General features: G+C 39.3%; 1 long non-coding RNA gene across 1 annotated transcript; it reads left to right on the top strand.

Annotated features, from left to right (window-relative positions):
• Window positions 1-19054: 19054 nt before the first annotated feature.
• Window positions 19055-21504, top strand: LOC111825009. Its single transcript, XR_002828109.1, has 2 exons — window positions 19055-19677; window positions 19804-21504. It is a non-coding gene; the product is annotated as an uncharacterized LOC111825009 (long non-coding RNA).
• The last annotated feature ends 471 nt before the right edge of the window (window positions 21505-21975 follow it).

The raw sequence follows: 21975 nt of genomic DNA on the forward strand, positions 1-21975 counted from the left end.
ACTAATCACCAGGGAAATGCAACTCAAAACCACAAAAGGATGTCAACTCCCACCTGTCAGAATAGCTGTTATCAAAAAGACAACACATAAAACATGTTGGCAAGGATATACTAGTAGAGAAAAGGGAACCCTCATGCACTGTTGGTGGGATTGTAAATTGGTGTGGCCACTATAGAAACAGTATGGAGATCTCTCAGAAAATGAAAAATAGAACTAACTTATGACCCAGCAATTCCACTTCTGGGCACTTATTCAAAGAAAACAAAAACACTAATTTGAAAAGATATATACACCCCTATGTTCATTGCAGCATTATCTACAATAGCCAAGAGACAAAAACAACTAGGTGTCCATTGATAGATGAATGAATAAGAAAGATGTGGTAGATCTATATAATGGACTAGAAGCCCAGTGCACAAAATTCGTGCACTGGGCGAGAAGGGCCGTGTATCCCTCAGCCCAGCCTGCACCCTCTTGCAGTCCAGGAGCCCTTGGGGAATGTCCTTAGCGCTGCCGTGGAGATGGGAGAGGCTTCTGGCTGCGCGGCACTCCCCCTGTGGGAGTGCACTGACCAGCAGGGGGCAGCTCCTGCATTGAGCGTCTGCCCCCTGGTGGTCAGTGCGCATCATAGCGACCAGTCATTCCACCATTCAGTCAATTTGCATATTAGCCTTTTATTATATAGGATTATTAGTCAGCCATAAAAAAAGAATAAAATCTTGCCACTTGCAGCAGCATAGATAGACCTAGAGGGTATTATGTTAAGTGAAGTAAGTCAGAGAAAGACAAATACTGTATGATTTCACTTATGTGGTGGAATCTAAAACAAACAACAAAACAGATACAGACACAAAGAACAAACTAATGGTTGCCAGAGGAGAGGGGAGTTGGGAGGATGGGCAAAAAAGATGAAGGGGATTAAGAGATACAAACTTCCAATTATAAAATAAATAAGACAGAAATATAATAAACCACATATGGAATATAGTCAATAATATCATAATAAGTTTATATGAGAACAGGTGGTTACTAGACTCGTCATGGTGATCACACTGTAAAGTATATAAATGTAGAGTCATTATGTTGTACACTTGAAATTTATGTAATATGTCAACTGTACTTTAATGAAAGAAACAAAAAAATATTTAAAATAACATATCCTAGGTCAAAAAGGTAGGGAATTAAGAGAAGGTGAAACAAGATATAGCACTAAAAGTATACAAGATACTTTTATATCCAACAATACTTTTTGGATCCAGTAAATAATATAACTCATTATTCTAACTTATATTCAAGATACAATTAAAAAGTTATCATATACAGTCAAGACTCAAAGGTATGTAACCCTAAGTACAATGTGATGCTTTTTCTAACTAGACTCAACTGTCACCATTCACTTTCTCATGTTATAATTTCAGTAATCTCCACAGCCTAAAATAGAACATGTTAAAGGCTTTGGGAGTAGGACACACGGGGAAATAATATTTCCAAGAAATTTTCCCTGAAAATATTAAAGGATAGTATTTCTTTGTTTTATTTTTAACCCAATAAACTTGATGTTGAAATTGTCATTTATAATCAGAAGCCTTGGGAAACATTTTGCATTGCTCCAGCCTCCCACAGAACTTCAGACTTTGCAAACAACATTCTGAAACTCTGCCACTTCCCCTGATTCTGAGGTTAAAAGCAAGTGCTTGCCCTCCTTACTCTAGTTAAGATCTTATCTTCTCTTGTTTTTCTTTCTCTGATAGGCTGATCTGGTACTTCTCCTTCTGGGCAGAATAGAAGAGTGCTTTGATATTTGCTTTGCTCCAGGCTCAAACTGAAAGAAGACTATTAGGAACATGTAGACACACGCGCGCGCACACACACACACTCACACATGGTCACTGCATTACTCCATTAGTCTTCCCAGGGCCTGAGGCTCACATTGCTACAGCATTTTTAACTCTTCTTCCTCATCTGTAATGAATACATCACCATGTCTGTCTTCTATCTGCTTTGGGTTTTTGTAGCCATCTATATATATAAAAGGCTAATATGCAAAGCGTCCCTGTGGGAGTTCAACCGGGAGACTGAGAGTTCTATCACTCACTATGACGTGCGCTGACCACCAGAGGGTGGCGCAAAATGAAGGAAGACCCTGGCCGGCAGCCAGGGAAGAGAGGCCCTGGCTAGCAGCTGGAAGGCCCCGATCAGCCCTGATCACCGGCCAGCCCTAAGGGCCCTACCCGTGCACGAATTTCGTGCACCAGCCCTCTAGTAAGTTCATAAAAGAGATTTGTTCACTTCAAGTAATTCTTTTTTTTTCCTTACTCTAAACAAATTTGGAAAAGAATATATTTTAAACATTATAGGTTAGTTCTCTCATAGGTTCCTAGTATGCCAAATTCCTTTTGAACAATAATGGTGCTTATATTTCCTTCACATGATTCAAAGAATAGAAGAGAATGAACTCCAGGGAGCATGCCTGATACATTTTATTTTAAATCCAAATGGTGAAATTAAGCCAGATTATGCTGGGAATCTTTGAGATATTTTAAAATCAGAACTTAATTTGAATTAAGAAACACCAATTCAAATGCAAAATAGTTATTTCTCTTTATTTACTGAGGTCAGTGAAAGAAGTTTCTTACTGTTCCAAATAAAGAAAGACCCTTGCATTAGCTTTCTAGGTAGTTATCTTCCAAACATCTTCAACCTAATAAATCTTGAAATTTTTTTTAATGTATTTTATTGATTTTTTTACAGAGAAGAAGGGAGAGGGATAGAGAGTTAGAAACATCGATGAGAGAGATCGATCAGCTGCCTCCTTCACGCCCCCCACTGGGGATGTGCCCGCAACCAAGGTAGATGCCTTTGACCGGAATCAAACCTGGGACCCGTGAGTTAACAGGCTGACGCTCTATCCACTGAGCCAAACCGGTTCGGCAAATCTTGAAATTTTTCAAATGGTTCTCCCTCTATGGGCAGGAGTTTCCAAAAATAAGTTGGACAAGATGACCTCTAAGACATTTTTAAAACTCATGATTCTGTGAAATTACACATAAAATCCAGGGGGTAGACATGTGCAAGACAGAGAACTGCACCCTTGAACAAATATTAAAATGACCTGGAAATTAAAAACAAAACAACACTGTGAGTGCCTCACCCTCAGAGAGTATGATTTAACTAGCCAGGCAGAGAGCTCTCAAATTAAAAGTTTTTCTTAAACTTTACTTTTTTAAAGTTCCCCGGGTGATTCTAAGGTGCAGTCAGGACTGAGAGCCACTGATGTGAGGTGTATCGGGATGTCTGTGGGGAGTTGGGAGAATGGAAAGTGGGCAGAAGACAGTTCAATAACTTTCTGTTCTTGAGAATCTATATTTCTGCTTGTGTTAAGGAGATGGTGGGGATAAATACCATAACTGTCACCCACTGGTTTGGGTCTGGGAAGGCTTTTAAAGGAACTGAAGGTTTTTTGAAAGAGAACAGAGTATAACTTTATTATAAGAAGAGAGGAGCCAAGATTAGGTCAGGGACTTGGAAGAGTAAGAGTAAATTATGTTCAGAGCTGGAACAGAGCTTTTAACTGAGTACAATTAAAGAATACCAAAACCCATGAACAAAACTTTGTTTTCTCTAGGTACACAATAAATAGTAATTACATTCATTGTAATTGAATTAAAATAATCTTAATGGAAAGCCCTTAAATACTCAGATTAAGTTTTGTATTTACCATGTGTCCATTTAATCCTGACTCTGCTCTCCAAGATTTAGAAATATTACAACCCAAGAATCATTCTCTTCATTCTCCCTTCCTAGCACATATAATCTTTTTTGCAGCACAATGAATGGAAGTTATTCAAATACTTTTATTAGCAACTTCCACTCCTTATTTTCACAGACCAAATGTTACCCTGACCCCATCAATAAAAGACAATTTTGAGATCTTATGAAATTTTCCAATATCCAGAAATATAGTGGATAGCTCTTAATGGTCCTATGATTATGACGATCCCATTACCATGGGGAAAAAAAGTTATATGTTAATAAAACATTTCCACTGAATTTTACAATCTAATAATACCTTATATCTAGTTTCTTTTTAACATTTGTAAAATAACTTCTCATCCTTTTTTAAATGTCACTTTTGTTTCCTAGAGGGAGTTGAGTCAAATATTCATAGTTTGTGAGATATAAAAAGAAACTATTCACTGGCTAATTAATTGAGAGTGGAATTTTAATGAGACTTGCTTGAAAATCAAACATGACCTCCCTGTAATATCTTTCTTAGGGACTGTGCAATCATCAATTAAAGATTAGCAACTCATCCAGCCGGTGTGGTTCAGTGGTTGAGCATCGACCCAAGAATCAAGAGGTCACTGGTTCAATTCCCGGTCAGGGCACATGCCCAGGTTGTGGGCTCAATCCCCAGTATGCAGGAGGCAGCCAATCAATGATTATCTCTCATCATTGATGTTTCTATTTCTCCCTCTTTCTTTCTCTCTGAAATCAATAAAAATATTTTTTTAAAAAGATTAGCAACTGTAGCCCCAGCATCAAGTACAATTTTACCAGTAGCCATCATCCACAGTAGCAAGACACAACAGAGTTAAACAAAGCATCCTTATCATCTTTAGGTGGTAATGCGGCATCAGATATGCTGAATTCATTAATAGGATCTATAGGAATAGTGTAATATTTGACCTTAAAATATTGAAACAGTCACAATGTGTCTTTGATGCCACTATACCTCAATCAAATTTATTCATTCACCCATTCATTCATCAGCAAACAGTGAGGCTGCACTATGTGCCAGATGCTGAACAGGACAGGCTAGCCGCTAGCCACTATCTCACAGTTTAGCTGGGGAAATTTTACCACTAAACAGGTAAACAAGTTAAAAATTATAATTAAAAATGGAAAAGTAAATGCTGTGAAGGTAATAAACAGCAGGTTACATGAGGAACTAACAAGAGCGAACCAACCCTGCACACAGTCAAGAGAAGGAATTCAAGAGAGAAGAAGGCCGTAGATGAGGCTGGAGAGGAAGTAGGTCATGTTAGGGTGTATGAAGCATCTTTTCTATTCGGCCTGGATCCTCTCTGCAGCCCAGCGCCAGGCGTTCAGGCTAGCCAAGAACACCTCTGCGGGACCCAGGCCAGCCTGTGCCTTACTGTCTCCTTTGGGGAAAGTCTTCCACAGCAGACTCAGCCTTGCTCTGTGTATATGCACACGTGCTCCTGTGTGTGTGCCTGTGTTGTATGTGGGTTGGGGAGGGAGGGAGGCTAGCATAATTCAGGTTTTTTAATAAAGCTAATATTTTTTAACACTGTAGCTATGAGCTTAGTTTTTCAAGAAAACTATGTGGGCAGTTACTCTTGAGTATTGCTTGTGTAGGGAGCCCAAACACACCGACAGTGTAGAGGCTTCCCCAGTAAGACATGTGAATCCTCTGATTTGCTGACTTTTGGGGGTGAGTGGGGAATAAAAGTTCCATTGCAAGGGCTGAAAGCCTGTGATGCATGTCAGCAAGTTAGGAAGCAGCTCAGGGGATCCTATTATTAAAAGTCAACTGTGGTAGCTCCACCCTTTAGCTTTGACGTTTTTTACCTTTTAAACCCATATCTACTTTTGATAAACCTAAGCTCACATACTCTTTTATGAGTTAAATTGTGTCCTCCCAAAATATATATCCTAATCCCCAGTATTTATGAATTTGACTTTATTTGGAAACTAGAGGCCTGGTACACGACATTCATGCACTGGGGAAGGGGGTCCCCCTCAGCCTGGCCTGCACCCTTTAGCAGTCAGGGAGCCCTTGAGGGATGTCCAACTGCAGCTTAGGCCCACTGGTGGGGAGGGGGGTGGGAGTGGGGAGGGGGGGGTAGCTGCAGTCGGATTTCCTTAGTGCTGCCACGGAGGCGGAAGAGGCTCCTGCCACCACTGCTGTGCTTGCCAGTTATCAGCCCAGCTTGTGGCTGAGCAGCACTCACCCTGTGGGAGCGCATTGACCACCAGGGGGCAGCTCCTGCATTGAGCTCCTTCATAGTGACCTGTCAATTTGCATATTACCCTTTTATTATATAGGATAGGGTCTTTGCAGATGATCAAGTTAAAATGAAGTCATTAGGACAGGCCCTAATCTAGTAAGACTGTGTTCTTATAAAAAGTGATGCATCTGCAAGACCAGAAATGCCAAAGATCGCCAGCAAACCATTAGGAGCTAGGTGAGAGGTATGGAACAGGTTCTCCCTCCAAAGGAACCAACCCTGCTGATACCTTGATCTTAGACTTCTAACCTCTAGAAATGCAAGACAATGAGTTTCTACTGCTTTAAGCCACCCAGTTTGTGGTACTTTGTATTGGCAGCCCTAGCAAACTAATGCACACTCCTCCAAGTCTACTGACATGTTCAAAATAAATGGAAAAACAACTTCCTTTGGGTCTGTAATTATTTAAAACTAAAAAGCTAAAAAGTGGAAAATCATTACTAAAAGCAAGAAATAAGAGGATAAGAGAGTTCCCGTCTTCACACTCGAGGTTGAGAATCGCTGCTCTGGCTGCTCTGAGTTACATAGGAGTAAGGAGGGAAGGCTTGGATGCCAGCCAGACCTCCTCCCTGCCTCAGAGGAGATGCATCACTCCCATCCTCTCTCTTCACATGGCGTTCTCCCTGTATGACTGTGACTGTGTCCCAATTGCACCCATGTAATTAAAATACCAGTCATATTGGGTTAGGGCCCTCACTAATAACTTCATCTTAACTTGATCATCTACAAAGACCGCATCTCCAAATAAGGTCATATTTACAAATATGGGGAGTTAGGACTTCAACATATTCGTGGGGGAGGGGAACACAATTCTATGCACAGCTGATACCAACATGACTTTCCATACTATGAGAGACTAAAGAACATCAGTAAGGTTCTAAGAGGAGGCCCTGATCCAGCAGGCCCGACTACTCAACCATTGTAAGGAAGCTTCCATAGGATGGACACTGTCAGTGGGCTCCCCCTGCTGGAAGAGTCAATGATGTATTTAAACCACTCTAGCTGCATTTACACCTGTGTCTCCATGTAAAATTACGATTATTTTTCCTATCTTGTTCAGTCCTTAGAATCAAGGTTACATTATTCTCATAACATGAATTGGGGGCTGTCCTTACTTAACTGTTATCTGGATTATTATGTATGAGATGGAAATTACCTGTTTTGTTGCTTGAAGATTCAGTAGAAATTGCTTATAAATCCACTTTGGCCTTAATATGTTTAGTTTTGTTTATAGGCAGTTTTATTTAAAACTACTGATTCCCTTTCTCTCTCTCTCTCTCTCTCTCTCTCTCTCTCTCTCTCTCTCTCTGTGTGTGTGTGTGTGTGTGTGTGTGTCTGTCTCGCTCATTTCCTGCCTTCTTTTGAATGAATTTAGCTTTTTACATTTCCTTTTATTATTCAAGTAATTTGGAAGTCTTACTCTATATTTGTATTTACTTCACTTTTTCTTAAAATTTAACATGCTATGGTAGGTTCTGGTCAAGCTTGCTATATCTAAATGCTCTTCAACTTTGAAACCCAGGCGACAATTGATTGCTTAGATAGTATTACATAACTTCTATACCCAGAACCAGATGTTCAAGGACCTATCTATATAAAGGCAGCTTTTGAAAACATGAAAGCTACATTGTTTTGAAATTTGAGAACTGGAGTATGAGATGCTTGGTAAGCACTGCTTTACCTTAAACAGACAGAACATGATTGCCCAATTCAGGCATGTCCATGAGGCCTTTGGGGAGATGCAAGTAGCCATGCTCATTGAATATCTGCCTGATGTTCTCTGTTAGGCTTAGAGCTCCTCACAGAAAAGTGTAACTGGTACACAATTTATTTGTCAAAGTGCTCATTTTCACCAAGACCTAGAATCAGCCTTCTATAGAACTACATTGCCTGGATACTTAACAAAATCTAAATTAATAACTTGGACCTCATATTTGACAGTACAAGGACTTGGAATACTAGTACTCTAAAAAAATTCTTTCATCTCACATGTAACCACATTCTAGTATTTAATTTTACCTTGTTTTTAACTCCACAAAAAATAGACATTATTATTTGTTTTTCAGACTTATTTTATCATTTTATCCACTTTTCATCTTGCATTTCTAATTCCTGGGGGCATGAATCTTCTTGTTTGTTGTTTTTGCTGACTCTTGCCCATGGTAGATTTTTCCCTGTTTATTTTCTGACTTTATATTTATCTTGAACTTGTTTTAACAGGTTTTATCCTGTGTGGATCATCCCATTCCTCCAAGGAAGTTTTGTCTTTCTCTGCTCTGACTTAAGACAGATTTTTATGTTAATGTCTACATTAGGAGGTGTATGTATCATACAGAGAGTAAGCAAGACACGGATTATAGTAGACATAAGACTTTAACATAGGATAAGGAAAGTCTTACCAATTCAATGTGAGGAAAAGAATTATTTTTTTAAGTAGCTCTGGATCCACAAAGAGTGCAATCATGTATGCTACTTAAGAACCTAATGGAAACTAATTGTCTCTAATCTTGGCGTAAGAAAAGATAGTGAGCCCAAATAAATCATAAGACAACCATCATGGTAATTAACAACTTGAAATATCTAGGCCAGGCTCCTCTACATGTATCTCTCTTCCTTTCATAATCTTCTTCCCTAGGATATTTTCCCCTTGAATTACAACTCTCTAAGTTACGTATGATTTTGTCTTGCTAACCAAAGAGAAACATAGAACAAGCCTGCTTTTAACCCATACAACTCACATGGAAGATTTTCACACTCAGGAGAGAAATTCACTGAACACTTCCCACCCTATCTTGGCCTCTAAATTAAATCTGCTTCATTTGACAGTTGATGTTGTGCTAAGTCCAACTGTCTGCTCCCTCCTGCCCCACCAAAGGCTCTTCATGATTCGTGAAGAAAAGGCAAGTGCTGGTATAACCTGCATAGAGCCCTGCAATCGGTCCATCTATTCAGGGGACAGTCTGTTATAGAAACAGGCATTTACAATTGCTGGGCAAACCCAAGCAGACACTCCAAGCGATGACCCATGTCCCTTATTTATACACAGTTTTTCAAAGATCACCAGACATTTGAGGCATGCAAAGGATAGGTCCAAATGAACAAACAAACGCTTATCCCAGAATAACCAGAGATAACATAGGGAAAAGAAAATAAGATTGAGGACATTTTTTTTAAAATATAGATTTAAAAGATTAATGAAAATGATAGAAAAGTTAAGCAACATAGATAATATGTTTAGTAGAGAAGAGGTATTTCAGAAGTAATAAACATCAAGTTTAGGAAGACATGTGCAATAAAATAAATAATATAGAGTGATTTCCCAGAACTGAAGTATTCAGTCATCATGTCAAAAGGGCTGGCTAAGTTCAAGCAGGATGAATGAAAAAAGACACAGGAGGTGCCAGCTGCTCCACTCTTACTTATAGAAGGGATTTTCTGCTCAGCTGTGTAGAGAGCAGTTAGCTGACAGCCTCCAGCTAGTGGTGCCTTCAGGATCTACCTCACCTTTAAGTAGAGGCCTTGCTCTTTTTAGAGAGTGTCCAGCTGATGGCAGGTACTCGTATTGGCCATTTCTGTCCAAGGAGGGATTCCTCTAAAAGGCAACTTTGTTTCAGAGCTCCTTGTTGGGTTGGCCAAGATTTGGTTAGATCTGTCAGATAACAACCTCAGCCCTTTAGTTTCATAAGTATCAGCTCTGTATCATGATCCAAATGTTCTCCCTGAAAAATCCTTCTTTCTTTTCATTTTACTTTTCACAAGCATTACCCCAAATAAATCTCATGTTCAAACACCTTCTCAGGTCTATTTCTCCCAGAGGACATAACTGGCGCAGCTATACATATAACCATGACATTTTTTATTTTTTTTATTTTTTAATTCTAAAAACATATAAAACAAAATAATGAGAATCATATTGGTATCAGACTTAGCTGCTAAACAGAGTGTTGAAATTATGAGCAAATTTTCACAAACGTTTAAGGATAACAGAAACCATAGTTCTATATTCAAACTACATAGTGCAAAGGAAAAAAATGATACATATACATTTTTTAAAAAAAGCTTGCCTGCCAAATATACTTTTTGAAAAATAGTCTTAAAGATTTTCTTCCAGAGAAAATTTAAAATAAATAATAGAAAACAAATTTTAATTACTTAAATTTATTTTATTTTCTAGTAACAGGAATCTATGTGAACTAGCTTGGGCAAAAGGGCAAATTATAAAGATGCAAAGCTATTTTACAAAATCTGTCTTAGATTCAGTCCCCTAGAAAATGAAGCCTGAAGCAATAGCTTATGTGCTATTATTAAACTGGAGCATGCAAGCCTAAGGAAGAGTGAGGGGGGAAAGGAAGCCAAAGGGAAGGAAGGGGACCAATACAAGAAGAGTATGTTAGCAAGCTGGTCGTCACTTGGCATCCCAAGAGTGATCTGACGGGAGTATATTTTCCAGGAAGCTGTATGAATGGTTGGATGTCAGGACAATCTGTCCAACAGCTCCTGACTCCATTGGAGGACAATGGTTTGCCTCACGAAGTACTTGCTAACTTCTGGGTTGCACCATCAAAATTGAGCACCATAGATTCTGAAATTTCTTACGCTTTAGTATCAAAAGGGAAGCTCCAAGAAGTGGGGTGAGAAGAGGAAGGTGAGGGTAAGCAATGTAGGCTTGCAGCAATCCCAACCAGCTCTACCTATGTGAAGTTAGAACCCACCTAAAGCTACAGAACAGAGATGTATTTCTCTGATCAGAACAACAATTGGCCAGAGACTCTGGAGATAAGTGGAGTTGAAAAGTCCTGAGATGCGCTTCTAGAGATTTTCTGGTCCAGGAAAAGGGGTGTGGTTGGATCTCTGGAATAAACTAAAAACAGTGACTGGGACCCAGGAAGAGCACAGCTGCCCTTATTTTCATTTCTTTTTTTGCTTTTCTCTGTAAGTCAGCTTTATTCTCTAAGACTTCAGATGGACTTTCTCAGAAATGAAGGGAAATTAAAAATACACCAGAGAATAGCCTTGAACAAACCAAACATGAGGAGGAGCATGTTTCACTCAACTCTCTGAACCTAAGTTTAAAAAAATGAAACAAATAAATAACTAGAAGGAACATATATAAATAGATAAGAGTCAGTGATTTCAAATTAATTTATATATTTATTGCAATCCCAGTCTCCATTGTAATGGAATTTAGAGTAGGCTCTTAAAATTAGCTGGGGAAAGAAATGAATGACATTAACTTTTAAAAATGAAAATAAATGGCAATATGAAGAAACTGTAATTTCTAGCTATTAAAATATATCTAATCATACTTGGCTTGGCAAAAGAATAAACAGATCATGAGAGATCAATGTACAAAAGAGATAGTTAAGATGTCCCTGGTCATTACGCAGACATTAAAATTCAGTTATTAAGCTGATAGTGAATCTGATAATACCTCAATCTGGGGCTGTCATAGTTTTAGCTTGTGCTTTTACTACTCTCAGTCTCTGGGATTCAGGAATTTCAAATTCTTCCTTATGAACACAACAAAGCATTAAAAATTTTGTTTATCTGCATCTATTCAGATGAGAAATGAATTTATAAGCCATTAGCTTAAGAGAGAAGCCAAACGGAGGTAAAATTTCCTAGTTCAATGATAACTTTCTCATGGAAAGGAGCTCATACCCTAATTTGGGTCAGAAGTTCACCCCTGATATAATCAACTGTAACTTGAATGGCAAAGTCATGTATAGAACATGGCTGCTCCCTCTGTGACTTTGAAGATTGGGCAAGAAGAGAATAGACATCTCCAGAAAAACAAAAAGAAGTAAAACTGAGTGCAAAGAAATCTGTAAAACTTAGAGTTAAGTTGGAATGAGTGATGATGATGTAATTACAATGAAAAAATTTCTAAGATAAAAAAGCAAAATAATGATCCTTGGGAAATAAAAGTCCAGATGATTGCAGTAAGAATTTGTTTAGGTGGGAGTTATGTATATTAATTACTTCTTAATAGAAAAGTATAAGCCAAATATCTTGTGTTTCATAAATACTTTATAGTAAGCAATTATTACATTTGCATTTGTTATAAATAATGAGGATTAAAATGTCCATATTCTATGATCCAGTTATTTTACTGGTAGGAATCTATCCTAAAAAATAATTTGAAATGTGAACAGACTTATGCACAAAATGTTAATAAAGCATCATTTATTTATAAGCATAAAAAATTGAAAATAACTTAGATATCCAATTATAGAGAAATTATTTTAAAGAACTTGACATATTCCTAGAAACTATGCTATTAAGCCATTAAAAATGATGTTTACACAGAGTTGTTAATAATGAAAGAAAAACTAGATATGAAATTACATAAACTCAAAGATGTAAAAAAAATATTTCATGATGCCAGAAAGTGCATCAAAATTCTAGGTGAAGAGACCCTCGGGATAATAAAGCATATCAGCAATTATTGGGGGTTTTATTTTATTTTATTTTTTTTATCTAGAGGAAGAAATGGGTGAGAAATTATCCCTTACAAAGTGACAGATCCAGGTACAAAACAGATAGCCAAGAATATTATTGGCCTTATGGGTATGTAGATATTAAAATTCAAGTTCCTAAGCCAATACTGAATCTGATAATACCTCCATCCAAGATTGTCATAATTTTAACTTGTGCATTTTCTACACTTGGTTTAACTTTACCAAAATGACCCATTCAAGGAATAGAAGGATATCAAGGCTTTGAATGTTTTGTTTACTTTTGTCTGGGCTGGATCCTGGCTTTTTCTGGCTGGATGCAGCTCTATACTATCAGAATGGAGGTTCCCAAGATGAGATGAGTGTCATAGTTGCCTTAAGAAGACAGAGGGAGTAGCAACCCTTCTCAGTGCCATTTCTTAATGAAGCCAAGACAACTTCCATGTTGCATATATGAGAACGGGTGTCAATCACAGAGCAGATGTATGACTTAGATGAGTTCTATAGCACAAAGTAGAACACCTAGACTATTATGGTCCAGTGGTCTTTCTCAATTGGAGTCCTTTGACAAAATGAAACGCTGCAGAAAATGATTGGAATGACTATTTTCTCAATTATCCCTCGATGATACATTACAAGTGCCATTACAAACACAGAGGAGCAAAGTTAAGTCATTATATACATTGAATGCTTTAAAGCTAATTCTCTTGTGAAATTTTAGTTGAGAAGGGCCTGAGGAGAATAGCTAAATTTATACCAAGCAAAATGGGCCACTTTCTTTGAGCAATTTGATGTTTTAATATACAAAGTATTGGACAGCAAAACTTACAAGACAATATATTTTTATCATCTGGGTTATGACCTCAGGAAATCTTGTAACCTAAAAAAATCTTAGTGGCCCAGGTTTGTATCAGTTTGGTAGAGTTTCCATCACAAAGTGCCACAAACTGAGAGGCATAAACAACAGAAATGTGTTGTCTCACAGTTGTGGAGGCTTACAAGTCTGGAAATCAGGGTCGTTTCTCCTCAGGGCTGTGAGGGAGAGAGCTGTTCTAAGCCTTGTTGGCTTGTAGATGGCCATCTTCATGTTTACATGGCATGTTTGTATGGCTGTCAGTGTCCAAACATTTCACCTCTTTGTAAGGACACTGGCCATGTTAAATAAGGTCTCATTCCAGTGACCTTATTTGAACTTGATTATCTCTGTAAAAGCCTTATCTCAAAATAAGGTCACATTCTGAGGGACTGAAGGTTAGAACTACAACATCTGAATTTGGAGAGACACAATTCAGGCCATAACAAGGTTGTGTAAACAACTGCTAGTTGTGCCTGGTCAGCATCCATTGCACTTTCTTCTTGAACTGAAATTCTCTTGTCAGTAATCTTTTTTATGAATCACCACTACTTCCAGGGGTAGGCATATTATCCAGACTTCAACAATCCAAAAAATACAACTCCCTGACATTATGATGGTTTAGGATGAGCACATGACTCAAATCAAGCCAACCAAAGTCCTCATTGGGACTTTTACTGTAACTACCAAGAAAGATTACAGATGCTAAGGATCACGTAAGCCTCTCTTTAGTGGCATGTGAAAAGGCAGTGCCTGAGAATAAAGTCAACCAACTGTATGTGTGGCACATTCCTTCAGAACCAGAGCACTTATATTCCCAGTTACTTGGAATATTGGTTGCTGATGACACTCAGCCAAAGATAGCCACCTGGCTCAGTGACTGAATAATGTGGAGGTGAGGTCCTACAAATGCCCAGACCCCTTTTCTCCAAGCAATACAACCTTAAAGGGATTGCCAACTCCAGAACTACTCCCAGAATCAGCTGTGTCCCTCTGCCCAGTCCTACTTTCCTCACTCTCTTCATATATGTTGATATCAAGAACACTCCCAACACACTTCCTGCAAACCAATCTTTATCTCAAACCTATGAAACCAAAACAGAGGGAAGCGGTATTTTAGGATCCAGATTACCTTATTTGAGGCCATGGATCTCTTGGTTCTATGAACCAATAAATTTCCTTTTGTTACTTAAGCTATTTAGTTTTAGCTTCCTGTCACTTTCACCAAAAGAGATGTGACTAATGGTAACACCTCAGTTACAAGTATCAGAATCGCAGAGGAAATTTTGTACATTCATTTAGCAGGTATTATGGAGCATCTATCTACCTACCTACTTTGTGCCAGGTTCTGTTCTAGGCACTGGATACACAGAAGTACATAATTCAATGTCCCTGTTCTCAGAGACTTACATTTTAGTGGGGAGAAAAGAAAATAAGCAAGTAAGAAAATAAACAGAGTAGAATTTTAAGTCAAAGATACCCACCCAAAGTTGGCCCTGGGGAATTGGAGTTCCACAGAGGGTGGCTCTCCCAGATTGGATGGCATTATATTTGAGTAGAAAAGGCCATCCCCAGGTTCTGTATGATGCCACAATGTCTCTCTGGAGGGCATTGTGCAACCTAGGGACAATAATGTTAACTAGGGCCTATTAAAAATCATCCACAGTCCACTATTTGTAATACTTTAAACAATAAATAAATAAATAAATAAATAAATAAATAAATAAGCAAGCAAACAAACAAACTGCTCTGTGAACTTAAAATAAATAAATAAATAAAGCAGATGGGGGGGGGGGGAAATCATCCACAGGGACTAGTAAGGGCCACGGGGGATCATCCCCAGGGACTAGTAAGGGCCACGCTAGCCTCCTGGGCTGCCTTTGACCAAGGTCAAACTAGGCAACCTCTGTCACCATGGACTTCACCTCAGTTCTTCACTTCTCAGATCATTACAGGTACCTGATTCGAATTATTTCATTGAGCACTCAAAACAGCCCTGTCAGGGGTGCTCCTGTCTTCATTGATAGATAAGAAATGCAAGTCACAGAGAGGATAAGTAACTCCTCCTAGGTCATAACACTACTGAGTGGCTCTGGGCTCAGGCAATCTGACCAGACACCTTAGCCGCTCCCTTAGAAGCCTGCACAACTCTGCAATACTTGGCCCTGGGGTCATACCTGTCAGAATGCCTGCCTGGGTCTATTGCTTGGCAATGTCAAATGGGATTAATATTTACTGGGCTCCTACTCCATTCCAAATGCTTTTCATGTGTAAGGTCATTTAATTTTAAAAAACAAACAAGCAACCCAACAAGGTTGCCATCATTGTCCCCATGTTGCACATACAGGTTTAAAATGTGCCCACAGCTCTAAGTAGTGCTAGAGACAGGTCTCAGACTTGGATCGGCTGACTCCAAAATATGCCCTCATTATGATTACCATTGCACCTTACTACTTTTTCAAGCAGTTGGTTACCTGGACCCATTGAGGTTTAGTTGTTTACTTTCATTCAGTTTCCTCTGGAAAAACCAAACTAAAGTTATTAAAAGGTCAGATGTTATTGAAACATCTAGATAGGATTCTGTATGATGGGCATTGAAAATTTAAAGAGATGAGTTGAGAGGAATCCAGGCTACACTACAGATTTGCCAAGCTTTTAACTTGGCCATATATTTGTGTCCTGCTGTCAATAAGGAGGAAAACACAGGACTGGCTTTCCTGCAGTCACCACATGCTTTCCCATGAAAGGACTGGTGAGCCTTTTCAGCCACAGGTGAGTGGGGCACAGCCTCACGCCTTGTCATGGTCCTCAGCCTTGTACTCTCCTGGGTTCCAGGCCTGACCTGGCTGGATTGCTCTGTCTTTTGTAGTAGTCACGGATTTGCAAGATTCTCCCCAAATTTTCTTAGGCTTTTTGCCTTTCGTCGGGCAACCACAGTTACTTCAGTGCTTTTATCTTGTACCTCCTGTCACTCACTGTTGGTAGTCATCTCTATTCGTACACAATACAAAACCCAGCACTTCGTGCCCTGCCCTCTCTGTGATCCCAAAGGTAGGACTTCTGGTTTTATCTGTGATTGGTTTTCCTTCCTTCTCAAAACTGTGATTTCTTTCCGCTCACCAGGCCTCAGAGACACTCTCCCAAGGGAATGCATCTTGGCTCCCGGATCACAAGGTCAGAACCTCTTTATGGATTTCTTTAACCTGCTGGTTCACTTTTATCATCAGTCTCAGGGCTGATCTTTCTCTGCATTTGGCTATGGCTCTCTGGACTTCCCAACTCTCAACGTTCCTCTTATCTTCTAGAATCTTGGATCCCTGCTCACACCTTCCTGGGAAGAGCTGTTTCTACCTTTCCTGTAGTTTTTGGTGATGAGGCTTAAGTTCCTTAGAAATAGGTGACTCCTTTCTCTATAGTTGCTTCCTGGATCCCCTTTGAAAAGTTCTCTCCCACAGCTTCAGGACAAGGGACAAAGAGAACTTTACTTAATATGCAGACCTTGCAACCAGCCTTCCAACTGCTATTGCTGCAGAAAGCCCTTTATAATATGTAAATATTTCTTGTACTTCTTCATGCTCTGCCCCCTTGCATATGGCTTACACATTTTTATTGCAACAACTTTATAAACAATTTAATGATCTTTTAATATATTTTCTATAATTGCAGTGTATTCAAAGAACTGATGCTGCTCTTTAAGCATCTAAGTTAACTTACAAAATATAGACTTGAACTTTGGAGCTAAGAGTAAACATCTTTTTGTTGTTATTTTATCATGAGACTTTTACAAGTGCTCTGATAACATTGGTATATTATTGTTCTTAATGCTATTTCCTCCAAAAATGTACCCTTTAAATTTTAAACACAATTCTAGTCCATTAAAATTTTAAAAGGTGGTTTGTAATCATTCTCTAAGAATGAAAGAAATAGCATATACTTAATGAGAATTTACTACATGCCATGAACACCTTATAGACATTATCTCATTTACTTCCTCAACAACTCTAAGAGGCTGGATAATAGTAATTTCCAATGAGCAAGATGAAGCTCAGAGGGGTTACATGACTTTAGCAGAATCCCAGAACTGGGCCACAGTGGAGCTTGATTCCAAAGTCCAAATCTTAACTATTAAGTGACATTACCTCCCCAAACAGGTAGAGATAAAAAGTGTGTGTGTGTGTGTGTGTGTGTGTGTGTGTGTGTGTGTGAGAGAGAGAGAGAGAGAGAGAGAGAGAGAGAGAGAGGAATGTGGAGTAAGAAGTCCTCTGCATCTCAGTACCCTCCTACCCCAATCAGAGTCCCTTGTGGGGAACTCCACTATAAACAATGCCACTATTGCTAAGACTCAGAACATTCCATTCATCTATATATATAAAAGTCAAGAGACGGGATCGACGGAATGACCAGAACTGGAACAACTAGTTGCTATGACGCTCACTGGGGCAGCCAACCAGCCCAGTCAGGGCCCCGATAACCCCCCTCAACCTCCCCCAGCCTGCCCTGCCCCCTAGTGCCCCCCACTTCAGGTGTGGGGCCCATGGCCAACCGCCCATGTCTCCTCCCCCCTGATGGCCACGCCATCAATCAGTCCCTCCCACCCCAATTAGGGGCAGGGCAGGCCGGCCAACCGCCCACGGCCCCCCCCTCCCCCTGGCCAGCCCTGGCCCTGATCGACCCCCATCGGGCGGGCTGGCCGGACCCCACCCATGCACAAATTTATGCACTGGGCCTTTAATATGATAATAGAAGGGACACTTTTTTTTTTCAGATCACTAAAGAGGACTTGTCTTTTGTTCTCTCATAAAGTAACCTCCTCAAAGCTTCCTTAATTCATGATCTGTATTTTTCAGACCACAGATGTACTCAGATTCAAATCTATGGACACTCTTCAACATATGAAAAGTATGCATGGTTTTCTACTGTGTTGCTTTGGCTTTTTGTGACATTGCCAGCTTAAAATATGCTATTTTTGTTCTAAATAGCCTATCATTTATATAGTTTTACAAAGTTGCAAGAAAATTTATTAAGACATAGTATTAACATATTTGTTTTGATTTTTCAATGTGGTTCATGAGAAACAAATAGCAAATAAACAGGATAATCCTTTAAGTCCAAATCATGTGTTCATGGTAAGGTGCCCAGCAAGTTGAATTCTTTTTATTTTTTCTTTCCACCTAAAAAATTACCATTTGGTGTAGTGCCACTTCAGAATGACAAAGAGGCACTTTACCCAGATTTCATTGTAAAGAGGGTTGTAATGTTAATAACAGTGTTGGCAGTGAGTCATTGTAGTGGCAGCAACAGCAACAGCAAGCTTGATACTATCTTTATTTCATGGAGATGGTGTTTATTAAGGCTACAAAGCCAGAACATGACACATCCATCTCGTCATTCTGCCATTTATCTGGAAAGAACAAATGACTGATGTTCAGTCCCAGAATAGGTCCAGGAAGCCCTGATTTATCCCTAGACTGATAGTAAAGTTTTAGGACCACTTTAGGCCCTCTCCCATCTTGCTGAGCCAGTGCTAGCCCTGGATAACTGTTTGCACAGTCTGTATTGCCTGCCCTGTCAGAGGTGTTGGGAACACCAACTGCTGCACACTGACATTCACAGAAATTCCTTTTGAGTAAACAATGGGGCTCTGAAATTTTCCAAACACACACCTCCCAAGCTACAGGACTTAAGGCCTTCTAACCGTGCACCAAGATCTCCTAAATTAACACCATTGAGACTCACAGTGAACTTCCTAATCAAAATAAATACATTCTTTTATAACCCTTGTGATGGATGCTGTGGGTTAGCTAGCTCAACGTGCAACCCTGCTCCTTCTGGTTGGAAAGATTGGGAATCTGAGAATGATCTTTCCAAAACTCCCTTACAGATAGGGTTCTGGACATGAGTTGTGTTCTGTCTGGTGCGTGCAATCATGTGAGAGGTAGAAGGTAGAAATGAGGCCCATTTTCCTGCCATGTTTTGGTTGTTTTGTTCTGCAGCAGTGTTCCAGGTGCTATTCTCAGCTTTCTGAGTGCGAGAGCAGTTGGAGCAGTAACGATGATGCCTTGATTCCAGCTTCCTGGCCACTGGAACACAGCAGCAAAGCTGGGTGCCTGAACTCACGGTTCTAGTGACAGTCTCAGGGGGAGTGCATCCCCTGAGTGCCAGAGCCACATGATTCTTGGACCCTGAAAGCAATGCAGGTCTTCAATCCTGAACCAACAGATCCGGCTGTGAAAGGTGTCGGCCCTGGGAAGAGCACAGTCTCCAGATGCAGCCAGTGAAGCTAATGGACCAGGAGAACAAAGCCAGGGACTGTGGAGAGCAAGGGAGAGAGGTGAGTCTAACCAAGGACCTCACTTCATTACCAGGGCCCAAGTTGTCACATCTCCGACCTACCAGATACTCATAATTCTCATTGACCAATGACCATGTGCTTTCTCTCCTCTTTTCCAAATGACAGTTACCCTGTTTCTACTTTTCCATTGCATTTTGGGCACTGAGTGGAAGGAACTACACCTTCCTATTCGTTTATGGGCCAACAAACCAAATGATGCACTTCCAACCCAGCCAGAAAGGACTGCACATCACCCAGAGCTCTTTGCTTTGAACTGATTGTAGTGACTGGAAGGACTTTTGAATTGTCTGCTTTGGGGAAGGAGTGAACGTGTTCCGTGTGTGGGAAGAAGAGCATGCATATTTGAAAGGCAAGAGGAGAACTGCAGCAGGGACTCGTTGTCTACCAAGTCCCTTTTTCCCTTTAATGATAAAACTCCCAAGTTCTAGTGGGCATAGGACTGCCAAGGTGTAAAAGATATCTCTCAGCAACACTTACAATGTGGTGTCATCTTATGACTAAATGTTGGCCCATGGGACATGGATAGAAGTGATTTGTGTCTCCTCAAAGTGGTACCCCCAAAAGGAGAGCATTGTGTTCTCCTGTCCTTTCCCCCTCTCCGCTGGGTGGAAAATGAGGAACTTCAGCAAAGCGGAAACACTTATTAAGGATGGTAGAGCCTCCCCCCTGGCCCTGACATAATTAATTCTGGACTATTACATGACAGAATTATATACCATTGTCCTATTCAAGCCACTATATATGGGGTTGCTTTGTTCCAAAAGCTCATCTTGTACTCTAACATTTGTGGTTTACTATACGAATGTAGAAACAAATACAAAAGGTAATGGCTTAGCTGAACTGGTGGCAAAATCTGGCCAACATAGAAATTAAAATTAGAACGCCGTATGATAATTACCAGTCGCTACCATTGCAACCCCTGGGATCTTCCATTTCTGTGGTATCTGTGGTGATCCCCAGTGCATCTTCATTTCCATCTCCTCCTCTCTTTTCAGATTCTGGTGTCCTCATTATCTTTCCACTGACCCCTTCTCTGAACCCATTAGAATAAATGGTAAATAAAAGACAACTCACATATACTGATCGCTTTCCCTATGCCTGACACTATATATGATGTGAGGTAGACAGTAGTATCATCATTCATTCTCAGAGGAGAAAAGTACAGTTCAGAGATATTTATTATCTTCTCTTAAAGTCATTTTTCTAATAAGTGTGTGAAAATCAGTCCCTCTCACTAAAACTTGAAGATTTACAGTTATACATGGTTCTATTAGTATAATTCCAGGTGTCTCGAAGTTGAATAGAATTCCTGTTTGTGTTCTGTGTAGAGCCACTGAGTCATGGAACAGAAATATTAACCCATGACTGAAAGCATATTAACACTTTTAACTCCTTTGGGCAATTTTAATTAATGTAATAAGGATGCCAATATAATGCATATGACTCTGGTGGCTTTTTTTTTCTTGTGTTAATTATTAAGCATTCTAGGTATTTTGCTAATGTATTATGTGTTCTCTTTCCGTTAGGAATATCTAGTTCAGTGCTTTCCATACTGCAGATTTATTGAAGGGAGCATGATATCCTAATGAAATCAATATATTCATAGCCCAATATTAGCCAAAAATAAATAAACAAAATATAACAGAGTATACCAAAAAATAAAAGATCAGTGTGCATTGTACATGGTATAGGTGAGTATTATTGTGTGGGGAAAACATGTATTAGGATTGAGAGAGAGCGAAAGAGGGGTGGATATCCATGGTGTCTGGTATGTAAATTCCCTTAATAAAATTTTAATGTAATAGAGTTATCAGCCTCTTCCTATGGTCGCTCAGCCCCCGGGAAATTTCCCCAACACTAAATCCATTTGATTTTCTCCACATAAATGTATCCAAATGTAATATCATTCTATGCTTGAAAGCCTTTTATAGAGAACCATTTTAAATTATCTGCAACAAAACATGTATATATTTTCAATATGTAATATATATTTTCAATATGTAAATTGAAAAAAATTTTACTTTATGCACCCATTATGCTTTAAATGTTAAAATTTGCTATCATTAAAATTACTAGTACACAGTTGATCAAAATAACATCAATATGCTGACACTTTTGATAGATAATTATTAAGCATAAAAGAAATTTTTGTTGGAAATGCATCTCTTAATGAGATGAGTGAGGCTGCATTTAAAAAAGTAGTTCATATATTGAACCATGAATATTATTTACTAATATGAGAATGATTTGGTATATCCCCCCCCCTTATTTTTTATT

The sequence above is a fragment of the Myotis lucifugus genome, unplaced genomic scaffold (genome assembly GCF_000147115.1).
Source record: "Myotis lucifugus unplaced genomic scaffold, Myoluc2.0 scaffold_11, whole genome shotgun sequence".
NCBI classification, from domain to species: Eukaryota; Metazoa; Chordata; class Mammalia; order Chiroptera; family Vespertilionidae; genus Myotis; species Myotis lucifugus.